The sequence below is a fragment of the Streptopelia decaocto genome (genome assembly GCF_964273445.1).
Source record: "Streptopelia decaocto genome assembly, chromosome: 7".
In the NCBI taxonomy this organism is placed as follows: domain Eukaryota; kingdom Metazoa; phylum Chordata; class Aves; order Columbiformes; family Columbidae; genus Streptopelia; species Streptopelia decaocto.
This window is the reverse complement of record NC_138661.1, coordinates 29,661,187-29,675,996: the sequence shown is the minus strand read 5'-3', so window position 1 is coordinate 29,675,996 and position 14,810 is coordinate 29,661,187.

Below are 14,810 nucleotides of genomic sequence, written 5' to 3'. Positions count from 1 at the left end.
AATATAATTTCCATTAAAATACTGTGGTGCATTAGCTAGATTTATACCGGTTTGCAAGAGATCTATTTTTTTTCCCCAAGTGTGACCATGAACTCCATATTCAGTGGCCTTACATGCAAGTTTATTGCTGAAATCAGAAAATCGCTTAGGTTTGGGTAATCCACGTACAAGTTCTCTGTGATGTAAGTGGTTATTTTTAGAAGTTACAGAGTAGACTGGTGGTTGATGATAATTATTGAAACCTGACTCTGGCTACATTACCATTTACTTTTAGAGTTTGTGAACTTTTGGAATAATATTTTTGTAAGTGCAATAAGATCTTCTAGTGTGTGAATAATGTTGTGCTGATGGAGTTGATTGCACTGAGCCCTTAGCTTCATTCACAGCAACACATTAGTTGTGAATTAGTGTGCAATAATTCATACCCTGTTGTGTCTTAGGTCTAAATATAACATTTGTTCAGGTTTAGAGATACAACCTAATGGCACTAATATTTTCAAATCAAGAAGCCACTCTTAGTATTTTCATTTCAAATATGTTGTTCTAGCTGCCATATGTTACAATACTAACACATACACATTCCTTCTGTACAAATGCGTTCTATACCCAAGACATCAGGATCCAGTGATATGAAAGGGGATCTAAGAATCTCTGAATTGAAACAATCATAGTGTATTTTCAGTCTACCTTTTTTGCTTTATTTTCGCTTTAATTACGTTTCAAGGGGTACTTCATAAAAAAAAAAAAAAATTATTTGGAAAAAATATCTGCATTATTTTTCAGATGGAAACACGATGAACAGGGAGAGCTAAATATTAGTTGCCAGGAGTCTTTAGACATCTAAACCTTACATATAGGTTCCTAGGATTCTTACATCATCCTCAAAGTCTTCATCATTAAAGTCTCTTATAAGCAAGCATAGCAAGAAGACACTCAGGATTTTCTCACAGGTTTGGCTAAAATTCAGGAGAAGGCTGAAGTTTCTCACATCATTGTAGCACTAGCTTCTGTCCTAATAAAGATTTCATCACCCACATGGAATTAATTAGAACTGGCAACACTGAATTCTGCAGAGTGGCATAGTGCCTAAGGCTGGTCTGAAAGCCTCTATTGAATTTAGGTCTGACACACAGGCAGTCTCTAGCAGTGTAGAACATTGAATCCCGGTGTGTCAGAGGCTGACAGATGCACTGCCCGTTGGACTGTTTTGTGTGGGTTTTTTAGTAGAGTACAATTGATTAAAAAGCTTAAGAAAGCAGAAGCAGCTAAAGAACCTATGTAGACAGTGAAGTCAGAAAATCAAAGAGAATTCATGCACAGCATCTGAACAGCAGGGTTACAGATCAAGCCTTGCAGGAATACATGTGGAATGAGCTATCTAATTTGGTTTCTAAAGCTACCCAGCAAGTTGGCTTAATAGACAACAGGAGCTCATATGGTAAGCAGTACAGTAACTCTGATGACTCAGTGGAAGCATTTCCTAAAGCTTCCTATACTCAACATGCCAGTACTCGGTCCTTTTGGAAATGTTCGAAAATGAAAATATTACACCATTCTATTTCCAGCACCTGTTCAGTTCCAATTCTAAGAATGCTCTTGCATATACACTGAGCAACAGAATAGATGTAACAGACTAATCTGTCCTGTGATGCCTCTTTGCACTGTTTGGTTGTATGAATTTTCTCTTTGGATGTTTCATAACTATGAGGTCTGAATGGCTGTCACAGTTCATTTTTTCTGAATATCACTCTCCTATAAGATGAGCAAAACTGACTCAGTAGAAAAACATGGTTGCACTTGCTCTAGTAGTAGCAGCAAGTATTCTGGATTGGACTGCACTACTAAAAAGCCATAGACTTACTACTTACACAAAAAAGTGAACATAGTGCCATCATACAGGTGATCATAATTTGTGCTAGTTTCATCTAATCGGCATAGGCAACAAAGAGGAAAGAGGGTATTCTAGTATGCACTACCGATTTCCAGAGATTTCTTGTCTGGTAGCCACATTGTGATAAGGGCCTCCCTGGTGTACCTGGCACTCCCTGCTGTTGTTATCCATCCTAGCTTAGAGCAAAGTGACTGTAGTTGGGCCCATCTGTGCTACTTTACCGTTGCATTTTGTTCTGTAACTACTCTGTCCAAAGCAAGGTTTGGTGCTTTACTAATGTGACTGATCATAGTGTGTATCACATCAAATTTCACTGATATCAGTTTAATTCATAGTAAAAACAAAACAAAACCCACACTTACTAGAATTCTGAAGTCTGTGTTTCTCTCCCCTCCCCTCCCCTCCCCTCCACTCCCTTTCCATGTCATATTCTTCTCCCTTCCCTTCTCCCTTCTCCTTTATCCTTCTTTTTTCCCCTTCCACTTCCCTGTTCCCTCTTCCTTTCCTCACTCCCTTCCCTTTTCAGTTTTTCATTTAGAGGTACTGTCCAAAGCAGAATCTGAATCATGCAGTTTGCTTAATTTCTGTGAATATCTGCTGAACTTTATTATATAAATAATGAAACTTGTCAACAGAGTTCTGCAACCAAAATGCATGAAAATAATTTTGGTTTAGGTCTCATATTACCTACTGATGCTCATGAAAGAAGTATTTACAGCATGTCATTGTGTGTACAGAAGACATTCTGACTGCCAAGAGCATGGAAATTTTATAAATATAATAGGAAACAAAAAAAGAACAATTGAGTATATATAAAGCAATTTATCCATCTGGAGAGATTATTTCAAAAATATTGAACGTGGAGATCAAATGGTTTTAACAGAAAGTCTAGTGTGAATTTTCAGTCAATGCTATTTTATCTGGTGCATGCAAAACCTAGGAGGCGATAGCGCTAATTAAGGAGCTAAATTCAGTAATGACACAAGGCAGATTATAGAGTACATTGTGTGCAGGTATCAATTCTATATTTAGAGCAGAGGTAGTTGGGTGATAGGCGCACTCTAAATGCTAATAAGAAAGGAAAGATTAGATAAGAGGAATAGACCTATTTAATTGGTTGCAATTATGGCAGATAACAGAAGGGCATTTATCTTGATGGTTTTTCCCATCTAACTCATATTATTCATGGAAACGCTTTTCACACGTGAACTGAGAAATTGGGTGTTGTTTGCCTCGTTGAACAATGTGTTAAGGACACAATCTTCTTTGCCTTATACAACAGGAATAGACCCACCCCAATTGTCTTTAGGCCTGTTACAAATTCCAAAAGTGGTGCATGGCTTTTCTCTAGTTTGCAGTGTCTGGGTGGGATTGGGTCAAGATTCCAAGAGAAGCTGTAGTAGGGCTGGAATAAGATTATCTGTTTTGAAACTGATTTGGGGACTCCTATCCTATAAATAATAATTACAGGCTTTGAAGAACAAGGTAGGATTGGCTATTATATGGCGTGGGAGGGAAAACAGAAAGATGGAGTTTAGAGGAGCAAGTTAATTCTGTAGGAATACTCATGCTTTATTGCCCTTGAATTTTAAAAACAATTCAACTATTCTAGTAACAACAAGTTCAGAGTATTTGCTTTAATACTTTGCCTTGACTTTGACTTAGAAGTCTACATCTAAGGAAGCTGGCAGGCTTGTCTGTCTTAATGAGTTTAATTTACTACCATTCAAAAAGCTCTTTAAAATACAAGAGTTTTTTCTTGGCTCCTAGATAATCTACTGCTATATTAGTTGCTCTGCAAGTACTAGGCTATCCTCAGCATCAGCACTATTCTAAAATGTGTGCACATCCATATAGAGCAGCAGGCAGTTTTATCCTGTGTTAGCTGTGTGGAAACAAAGAGGGAAGTTGTGATCTCCCTGAGATAATTGAAGGAGTCTGCAATTAGAACTGAGATGCAACTCCTTGCTTCAAGACCTATATCCAGACCATGAGACTATTTCTTTTACATCTTTCCCTTCAACCTGTCAAACTGAGATAATTCTCATGGTAGTTGTTTTGATACTAAGCTGACACATTCAGATATCACTTTCTATGTGTGAAATCTTACTCAGTGTTTTGCAGTAATAGTGACAACATCAATATTTAAAAATAAACAACTTGTTTGGTTTTATGTTTGTTAAATAAAAGCTTGTCCTAAAAAAAAACAGCTCTTAAAATTCATTACATTCCATGAATGAATGTCTCATTAAGTACAAAATGTGATTTAATTTGGAAAATGATTATCTCCCACATTGTTATTTACTGCTACAAACCAAACAATTTCAACAAATCCTTTCTGAGTGCACTAATCCCACAACAATATCTTTTTTTCTCTCACTGCTCTCACTGCATTGCTCATCATTGACAACTTCTTGCCCCATTCTGGCATGCATTGTGGCAGTCGAGGAATACTGAAGGTCAAAATATAGCCTGGAGCTTAAAGTTGAAGTGCGCCTTTTTATGTGAGGGATGTCTAATTAAAAAAAGTTTAAAAATAAAAAAAAAAAAGTTAAATTTTAACTCCCAGCTGTACTAAGTCTGGTTGGGATTGAGTTAACTTTCTTCAGAGTAGACCTTTTGGTGCTGTGTTTTGGATTTGTGGCTAAAGTAATGTTCATAACACACCAGCGTTTTGGCTATTGCTGAACAGTGCTGCACTCTACTTCCCTCAGTGAGGAGGGTGGGCATGAACAAGACGTTGGGAGGAGACACAGCTGAGACAGCTGACCCAGATTGGCCAAAGGGAATTATTCCATACTGTATAACTACACACTCAGCAATAAAAACTGGAGATAGAGGAAGAAGGAGAGGTATTTTGTCTCCTAAGGGGGCCATTGCTCAGACACCAGCTGGGCATTAGTCTGATTGTGGGAGGTGCTGAGTAATTGCCTTTGCATCAATTGATTTTTCCATTTATTAAGCTGTCTTTATCTCAACCCACGAGTTTTCTCACTTTTGCTCTTTCTATTCTCACCCCCATCCTGCTGAGGGTTGTAGTGAGTGAGTGGCTGTGTGGGTGTTTGGCTGCTGGCTGGGCCAACCCACCACAACTGCTGACATTTCCTTGGGTTCATGCAGCATGGACTCTTTCAGCCCGTCAGGATATCTTGTATGAGAGCAGGCAGAATAGCCTTAAATCTCTCTCATTAGAAACAAACACATTGTTGTTAAGTATGAGAGTCCTTAGGCTTTCCAGTATATGGGTAACCAATGACAAACTTGGAGGTACTGTATGAAGATTTACTGGATTTATAAAAATAACACCTGATTTTTTTTGATGTATAATTTTTCTCTGATGTATAGTTTTGCTTTTCCTCCAAAGACTAAGGAGGATGTTCTTTAAACAAGAAATATAATTAGTATACTTAAGATCTACTTCATATGCAGCAAACTCCACAGGATTATGTCTAGTTGAAAAAAAAAAATAGTACTGTATGAAGAAAAGAAGGCCATATTGGTCAAGAGCACTGTTAACCCCCTAATTTCATAAAAATAGTACAGTAGCTTTAGAAATAGAATTGCAAATATATGGAAAAAATTGGTAAGTTGCTCAAACAAAGCTAGTTATGCCCATAGCCATGGTAATTACATGCCTAATTTGAGACTTCCGTATCTTGGATTAAGTGCAATCTTGAAGCCCTCAGGAGTATTTTCAAGATAGAAGGGCTTTGAGTAACATCAGAGATGTTGGTTAAGCACAGCTGCCAACCTCAAAGTCAGTTAAGTGACAACAGCATAAAGGGAAAATAATGAATATGGGAGATTGCAAAATAAATTAAACACCATTAAGCACTAAGTAGGTTTGAGTAGCCTTAAGGAGCACATATAAATATTTCAAATTCAAGAAAAATAATCTACACCATTTATTATTATGCCAATTAATTAATGTATAGTCTTAAAAATATTTTAGTATTTTCTTAGAGAATATTGCACTTTTTTAGCTCCTATTTTACTGATGATAGTGCTGAACCCCCTATAGGAAATACTAGGTACATATTAATACTAGATAAATTTAATGCTATATCTGTACATAGCAAATTCGAAGTACAGGTCGTTACTGTACACAAATTATCAATGTGTTCCCTGAATTGCATGTCCTCTGGCTATTATGGCTCTACTTTTATTGTTCTTTAATTTCAAATGTAGAACACCACTTTAGTTTTTATTAATGGAGATTTCATGTATACCTCAGTATTTAGCTATTATTTTTCCTAAAGTAGTTGGTAATCTGCAGGCATATGATTCTTGCTCCAATAAAGTTTTACCTATTTTTTATCTCAGAAATATATTATGTTTTCCCTGAGCTTTTCCAACCATCATGGTTTTGGTTGGTTTTTGGTTTGGGGTTGGTTGGGTTTTGTTGCTTGTTTGTTTGTTTGTCTTCCTGAAAGTCATTTTTTTTTAATACAGGTCATCACTTCTGCTCTGTTGTGCTGATTTCTAGTGGGTGGGTGTGAGACCTGAAAGGCTCACATTCATTTCCATTACCATTCACTTACTTAAGATCTAAGTGTTGCTACCAGAGCATAATATTACTGAGATTTGGGGATTTTTTGTTTCTTTGAGGACTGGGAATAAGAATACAGTATGGCAAAAAATAAACAGAAGAAAGAAATTCCTTCACCATAGAAAGTAGTACATAGCTCGGTAAACATTTGCAAGCAGAAGTATTTCTCAAGGCTCAATGCATGCCAGTGAACAGTTCAGTCATTTCTGCTGTGCTGTTTTTTTACACGAGTAACCACAGTCCAAAGCAATTTCCGTATGACTTAGGATCTAAGGTCACAGTTCTTTGCAGCATTGCCAGCTTTATTCAATGAGTGGGATGATTTCTGGCAGTTAAATTTAAACTCAAATGTCAATTAAAGGACACCAGAGGAAGTCTGCACATGAACTAAATCCATATTTTATTGAGGATAAGAGGAGTAAACCCACTTATATTGTGACTATGCAGTCTCGTACAACACAGGAAGTGTTTATCACTGTTATATATCACTTTACTTGATAGGAAGTGACAATACACAAAAAATGTTATTTTTTTTCAAAATATCTTCAAGTTCACTTTTTCATCATAATCCATGATCAGACAGGGTGTGATGCAATTACCAGTTATCAAAAAACCTGTCAAATCGACATAGGGAATTAACTGCTTAAAAATAAATTAAATAGACTATTCAGAGCGATCAATCCAAAATGCTGTGCAAAATGCAGATGTCACCATTTCCATGGAATATAACTATAACTAACATATTGCTTTTCATCGTGACAAGCCTACCATTTTTATCCCTCAAAAAACAAACAAACAAAAAAATTCTTTTGACTGCTTCTAAAATTGGAGTGAAATTGTATTATAAAAAGAGCATCTGTTTCTTTAAGAAATAATAAGGTAAAGCTGTTAGAAATTTTTTTTTATAGATATCATAAATCTGTAATGATTGATTTAATCTAATTAGCCTGAATTATTTTCAGAGATTGGCTTCTGGGATAGGTCTTTATAAAGTAAAGAATAACACTCATTCAGCTAGTTCTACTTGAAATACACTTCATAGTATTAAGCTGTTGAAATACCATGGTTTAAAAACTAAACCCAACCTTTAATTCTCAAGTATGTCTATATTTTCTGTCTCAGAAGTTCAAACAGTTTGTTTCTCTACCTTTGAACTTTTCTTAACGTCCAGAGTTTTTTCATTCTTCATGCCTAATGACTATGATGGGGAGAGAGAAAGAAGAATGGGCATGATAAGGCCCCCCAGTATCATAGTGGTTCTTCTTTCCCGCTTGTCGTAAGATCAAACAATTGACTGGGACTAGGGCAGTATCAGGAGATTGACTGGGAAAGAAAGCTCCCCAAATAGCTGAGCAGTGTTCAGAGAAGTGGTGAGACAAAAGGGTAAGGCAGCCACTTCCTGTGTGCAACACATGACTCTGCAGTCTCTTCCCCTTGTCTCTCCTGAGCTCAGAGGTTTAATAGTCTGTGTTCAAGGTCATCTTTGATTCAGTGCTGCTGTATCATCTTGGATCAGGCTGCAGGAAAAAGAGCAATAAGAGAAAGAGCTGTGAGAAGCCTGATCCTCCCACTTTACCTGAGAGCTTCATTTAAGCTGAGGCCTTCACCCTTGCACCCTTGCATGTTGCAGGTATGCCTGTTCCTGACTGGTTTGACTTTCTGGCTTGACATCATACCCACCTCATCATTATGGGCTTGTTTGACAATGACTCAACTCTTGGCAGATCCTGGTTAACATCACCAGACCTGCTCTGCTCTTTTTGTTCAGGTCCTGAAGGAACCACAGCCCTTGTGGGTGAAGTCACAGCTCTGTACCTGCCTTGCTGCCAACCTCAGCTCACTGTCCTTGCAGAGCAGCCTCCTCTTGCTGCTTTCTGACCTGAAAAAAAAAAATAAGTCAATTTAGATAGTGTCCAGGCAGCTATACATGTAAAAAAATATTAAGTTTTGGAGGAAAAATTAATATAAGACTCTGTCTTATTTTCGGGGAATGAGTACAGAATTAAAGCTGTGAACTGTTGCAGATACTTAGAACTGATTTTACCATGGAAAGTTTATTTAATCTTGAAAATTAAGGTCTTACTTTGTATTAGTGCTGCACTGATGCAATAATGTCTTACAGTAAATGCCATGAGCTATAATTTATACTGAGAAAATGGCAAATCTCAGGCAAATGAACTTAATCATAACTTGCATTTCTAGGGAAACATACCATTGCAAGACTTGTGTCTGTAAACTTTAACTTAATTCCAATAATCATTTAAGTGTATTAGACACATTGAAGAATATTGTTATACCCACAAAAGATGGGTAAAACATGCGTTATCAGGTTTATATTAACTTAGCTGAATCCTTTAAAGATGCCAGGATGACTGCCACAATAAGAAAAAGGGATGTTTGCAGAAATAGGTGCTTATACACCAGTATCTGCCAGACTCATTTAATTTACCATTTTTCTTAATATCATTTTGAAATTCAAGTTAATAGGATAAAATATTTAGTTAGGAGGTATGGAGAGCTGGCATTCAAGCAGATGTTAACAGTGTTCATCAGCAGAAACTTGCTAATGGCAAGATTCATAGTGGTTTTCATATCAAGCTTAGGGTTTCATCGACTGAAATTTGCAGGTATAAAAGCATTGCTTTTACTTGTCAGAAGTGCTGGACATTGACTTCACACCTTTCATATCTGGGTCACTAACATTCTTGTTTCACCAAATTTCCTGCAGTTACATGAATTTTATCTCAATGTTGAGGTCTTTTGCTGTCAAGTCTCACTGGGATCAAGTCTTTCACCAGTCCTGCCAACACCCTGGTGTAGGCAGGAGGTATGAGACTGACATGAAAATAACATACAGCTCTACTTGCCCACCACCACATCATGCATACACCTTGACCCCACTGTGATCCAGTGTTCAAACAAAACAGAACACATAGCTGAAGCTGAACACAAGCAAGTCAAGGCTAATCCTATGGTCAGAGTAAAAAGTCTCTGTTGAATTTGTAACTACATTTTTGTCTGCTTCATCAGATTTAAGCCTACAGTTCAAGACTGGTTTTTTATTAGTATGTTTAGATATGTTTTGCAGACAGATCAAAGTTTACTGTGCTCTGAGCCTAGATGACTCAGCATAGGACAATGCTTAAGAAAATACACTTTCCTTTCAATCTGAGTTTATTGGGTTAAAAATAAGCTGGAACCAATGTGGGTGCATGGCTTTTGCTAGCAACAGGCTCACATTTGGCTAGAGCTCTGTGGATGGAGTAACCTCTGGCATGACTGCAAAAGATGGTCCATCTGTAAATAGATAGATATTGGTTATAGATTAGACTTTCTTCTGTGTCCAGTTGTCAAGGAGATTCTGTCCATTCCAGGAAAATGCTGATTAGCCTTCAGTTGTATTTAGCATGAGTCTCATTTCTCTGGATTCCACTAACATTTTGCATGAAATTTTCAGTAGCCAGGAAAGTCCGTATCAGGGAGCAGCAAGAGCATGCTGGCCTGCAAGGGCAGGGCATCCAGAAGCTGAGCGTGACAACAAGGCAGGCAGAGGTCTCACTGACAAGGGTCCCACAGCACCTAAGCAAGGTGAGCAGAGCAGGTCTGGTGAGAGTAATCAGTTGCAGCCAAGGGTCAAAAGCACTAGTCAAGTTCTTGGCGATGAGACAGGTCCAAGGTCAAGCTGGACAGATGAATCAGCAGTTCAGGGATGTGATCAGAACCAAAGGCAGGACCTGGGTCAGATGCAGGGTCAGTGTCTCCAGCTAAGTCCACAGAGTGCAAAGGTCAAGCCAGGAAGTCAGACCACAGGTCACAGTTAGATTTTGGATTAATGGGGTACCTGGCCAGGTATAGGCATAGGCATGGCTGCAGCCCCAAAGCAGCATAGGATAAGCACAAACCAACAGTGAGAGCCTCAGCTCAAAAGCAGAGGGCCTTGCTGAGGCTTCTTAGAAGTCTTTTAGGGAGACCCTCAGCAGAGGCTCCTTCCAGCTCTTTCTTCATAACATCAAGCTGGCCTTGAATGCAGAAAGATGAACTCCTCAAAGAGAAGTCATGCACTTAGGACCCTAACAGTCCAATTTGTATGAGACACCACAATTCATCTTCAAAGTAATATGCACGTTTATACTTTTTCTTTTAATAAATCTCATATTTTAAGATCAGTCTTGCTCAGTAATTTGGGCCTCAAATGAGCAAGATCTCACTTCAAGATCTATATGGAGACCGTAGCTAACATGAGTAAAGCTCACTTCTGCAGAAGTTTCCTCAGAAAAATTTCAAGACTGTGGAAACAAAAGTTACATTTTAATCTGGGTTGTTATTTCTTTAGAACAGGCATTTTTAAGAAATATTTTTTTTGTCTTCCTTTTGTAATAGAGGTATAATTAATCTGCCAACCAGCAGAGTATTAAAAAAAAAAAAAAGCTACTCCACATTTTTTATTCATTTAATTTTTTTTTAAACTAGTTTTTGTTTCACATTTTCTAGTTGTCTTTAGAATTGTCCCTTGGCCTTCTTTCTCTTCTTGATGGGTATATACTTATGTATTTAACTAAGATTTAATTATTTTTTGCTATATGCATTTGGCTTTTCTGAGCAAATTTGTGCTGCTGTACTTACTTTAAGTGTTGGTATTGCATCAGATACCAATTCCCTCAAAACAGACTGATGGTCCATCTGGTTTAGTATCCGGTTTCCTGTAATGGCTAGTAACAGATGCTTGACAGGAGATTGCAAGAAATGCCATACAGCCCAATTTTGGTACATTTATTCATTAGAGTTTATTTTCTGAGTTAAAGGTGGACTTCATAGTGTTAATATGCTTTTATTTTTAAAAAGGTATCTTACCACATAGCAGTGTTTGTTCTTTATTCAAATATATCTTCAATCCTTTCCAATATGTGATTAGTCCTTTTATAAATCATACTAAGTGATCACAGTCATCACATAACTCACAAAACATAACTGTCTTGTCCAGTCAAAATTAACAGTGTAAATATTCAATCTTTTGGATTTCAAATTATTTATTCAGGTCATTAGTGGATCAAATATTTGTTTGTGGCATAATTTTCATAAAGAATAATGGTACGAACAGTTAGAGAATACAGTCAAGATTAAACAAGCATATTTGTACAAATTAAAAAATAATTAACATCTGGAGCACCTGGAATTTATTTAAATCAAAGACCTGTTATTCAGAAAGTATTTGAAATCTTTTTGTTCTGTATACAACCAGTAACAGCACCAATATCACTGGAATATGTAAATGAGTAATTTTCTCCATTATAATTTTAAACACTGCTAAATTATCACATTCTAGTCATTGTGTTAACAATAAAAGTAAGCAGCTAATACTGCATGTAATATTCCAGTTGCATTATAATTGCATCTAGGTAGAGGGTTTTCATTCTTCTCACATCCCTGTGCTATGCACAAACCGCCAGGTCAGTGCATCTGCAGTAGTGTACACATTATAAATGTCAAGTAATGTGAATGCTGAACAGATGGTTTTGTGCAGACCATTGCTATTTCTTGCCCTAGTCTGCAGCTCTGTTTCAAAGCAAGACCTGAGACTAATCTCTTTTCTTGACATTTCTTTTGTGTTTGTGATTATATTAGAATTAGCGCTTTTAATTATTTTGTGGGACTTGAAGAGTTGCAAGTCATGGAAAGTTCCCAAAAGTAGGTCAGGTATCACATGTGTTGGCAGTTTAAAAGAGGGCACAAAGATGAGTTGCAATAGATGCTCAAGAAATTAAGCTGGAAGTAGCCACAGAGTGTATGATTTTCTTGGCACTCTAAAACTCCCTAAAGCACAGAAACTTTAGAAAAAAAGACCTTTTAGTTCCGATGCTTGCCAATCTTACTTAGCCTAACAGTATACAAACAACAGACTATGTTTACAATTATACAAAAAATGTATTCTAAGTTGAAATAGAACCCTGCTATTTTTAGGCAACTTTCCATTGTATATTGTCTTGTAAATGAATGCCCCTTTACGTTAAACTATAAAAAAAATATTTTAAAATAGACAAAGATTCAAACTTGGGCAGTCCAAACTTTCAATATGGCTGATTTAAAGGGGCCTGCAGAAACTTAATTCTTCGCCATCGTTCCCCTCACATGCCATTGTAATACTTTGCTCAATTAAAGTATCACAAACACTGGTTTTCACAGGACCCTTGTCACGATCCCTGCAGAGGATGGACAATACTTTCTTAACAAGCATTTATTCAGAGTTTTGTTTTCTGCTCATTGTTCAGTGTGTGGTCCCATGCCTTTTTCACTGTGTGTTATTCAAACTTTACTTAGAAGACAGAATTCTTTAACATCTTTTCTGTGGCATTCATTACTATGCTATTTCATTGCAACATTTAATTTATATTCATTTGGTCCTTATGACAATGAGGATGGACTCCTCATTTCACAGATAGGAAATTGAATCAGGCAGAGAGTAAAGGGAAATGTATATCTGAAACTCAGAGTCTGAAATTCAAAACCCACCTTCAGTTCTCATATATAGAATAATTTATAGCACAACTACTTCTATTGCAAATGTGAGTGCTTACAGTTCAAGCAAAACAGACCTCCAGGAATCAAGCTGAATCTCTAATTTGAGATCCCCTGCAAAGTTCTTGGTTACCTAAGCTGCTGGAGTAACTGAAATACTTACATACTGTGTAGGGATTGATGCCATGCAAGGCACAGCCAACTTGTGAATTTCATCAATGCTTTGTAGCAGAGTAATACTGGATTTCATTGAACACTCTGAAAATGGTATTTGCTTTATATTTCTGCCCAAATCCTCCAGACCTTACTCCTTTCCTGCTCCACAGTTCCTAGGCCACTACATAATGCTGATATAAAGATATTCTATAGTGTACTCTACTTTGTTATACTATTCTTTCTTCTCAGTTTTTGTTCACTGTCAAATAGTACAATTCTTAGACGTCTTTATAGTCTCTAACCTCAGTCTCCTTATTTACTTACTTTCACTTCCCCTAGCTGATTTAAGCCACTTCAGCACCAGCTCCCAGGTTTCTTATCAAGTACTTTGTCTGACCTTTATCTCTATATCTATCTTATCCATGCAGCTTGGGAAATTCACTGAAGCACAAACAAAATAATGTCTATATTATACCAGAGCTTAATCTCATTCCTCCATTAAGCAATTAGTAGCAGCATTGCAGCAAAAGTTCTACAGCATACTCCCAATATGGTGCATGTTCAGCGAATATCAATTGTAAAATATTACTGTCACGGAGGCACCCCGAGGTTAGCTTAAGGGACAACAGGGTCCAAAACAACTTTTATTAAACTGGTGAGAAACAGGGTTTTAGCACTCCAAAAGTGACTTAAATACAGGTTCGGATATCAGTTGATGAAAATTATTAAGGGGCAGCAACTAATACAACAGGTGGTCCATAGTGTGCATGCACGTGGCTTCACCCAAAACAATGCCGGAGCCATCCCTGAGTCCCGGAGGAGTACACACTTGCCTAAACACGGTGCAGGATTATTTTAAAGAGATACATGTACTCGTAGTGAGTACGGGAAGTGTACACTCGCGATTCTGCAAGGGTAAATTTATAATACACTCGCAATCCTGCGAGGGTTAATTTACTTACACGTGCAAATGTGCACGGAATATTACACATGCTTATGTGGAAGCACAGGAGGAAAATACACTCGCGATTGTGCGAGGAAATAATGTATACACGTGCTCGTATTGAGCACGGAAAATTACGTGTGCAAATGTGCACGGAAAGTTACACGTGCTTATGTGGAAGCACAGGAGGAAAATACACCTGCCATTATGCGAGGGTTAATTTTACATGTGCTCATATTGAGCACAGAAAGTTACACGTGCAAATGTGCATGGAAAGTAAATACACTCGCAATCCTGCGAGAAGTTTTACTCACACCCCTGGCGGCAAGGCAAGCGGAGTCTCCATCCCGGGGGGGCTCTCGGCAGCAGCATCTTGCTCGTGCTCCGAGAGACCCGCAACAATGGGCAAAGTCTTGACGAGAGTCCCGTTTTTTATATTGGTTGATCAGATCTGACTGTAGGCATTCTAGAAGCTTCTCTGCACCTCCACACTGGCTGTGGGTGCCCCTGAAGCCTCCAAACATCCCCCACACTGGCCATGGGCACCCAGCGGCTCAGTGGCGCCTCAGCACTCCCTTCTCCTAATGGCCCTGGCCAGGGTGCTCTGGGGCCAAACAAAAGAAGCTGTTAGCCTCAAACAGCAGAGAGAGAGGGAGATGTGCCTGCTCCTTCCATACTGAAGGAGGGAGGGGGAGAGAGGGGGGTTTGCATCCTGCCACAATTACAAATTTAGTTCTAATAACATTCCAGTCAACATG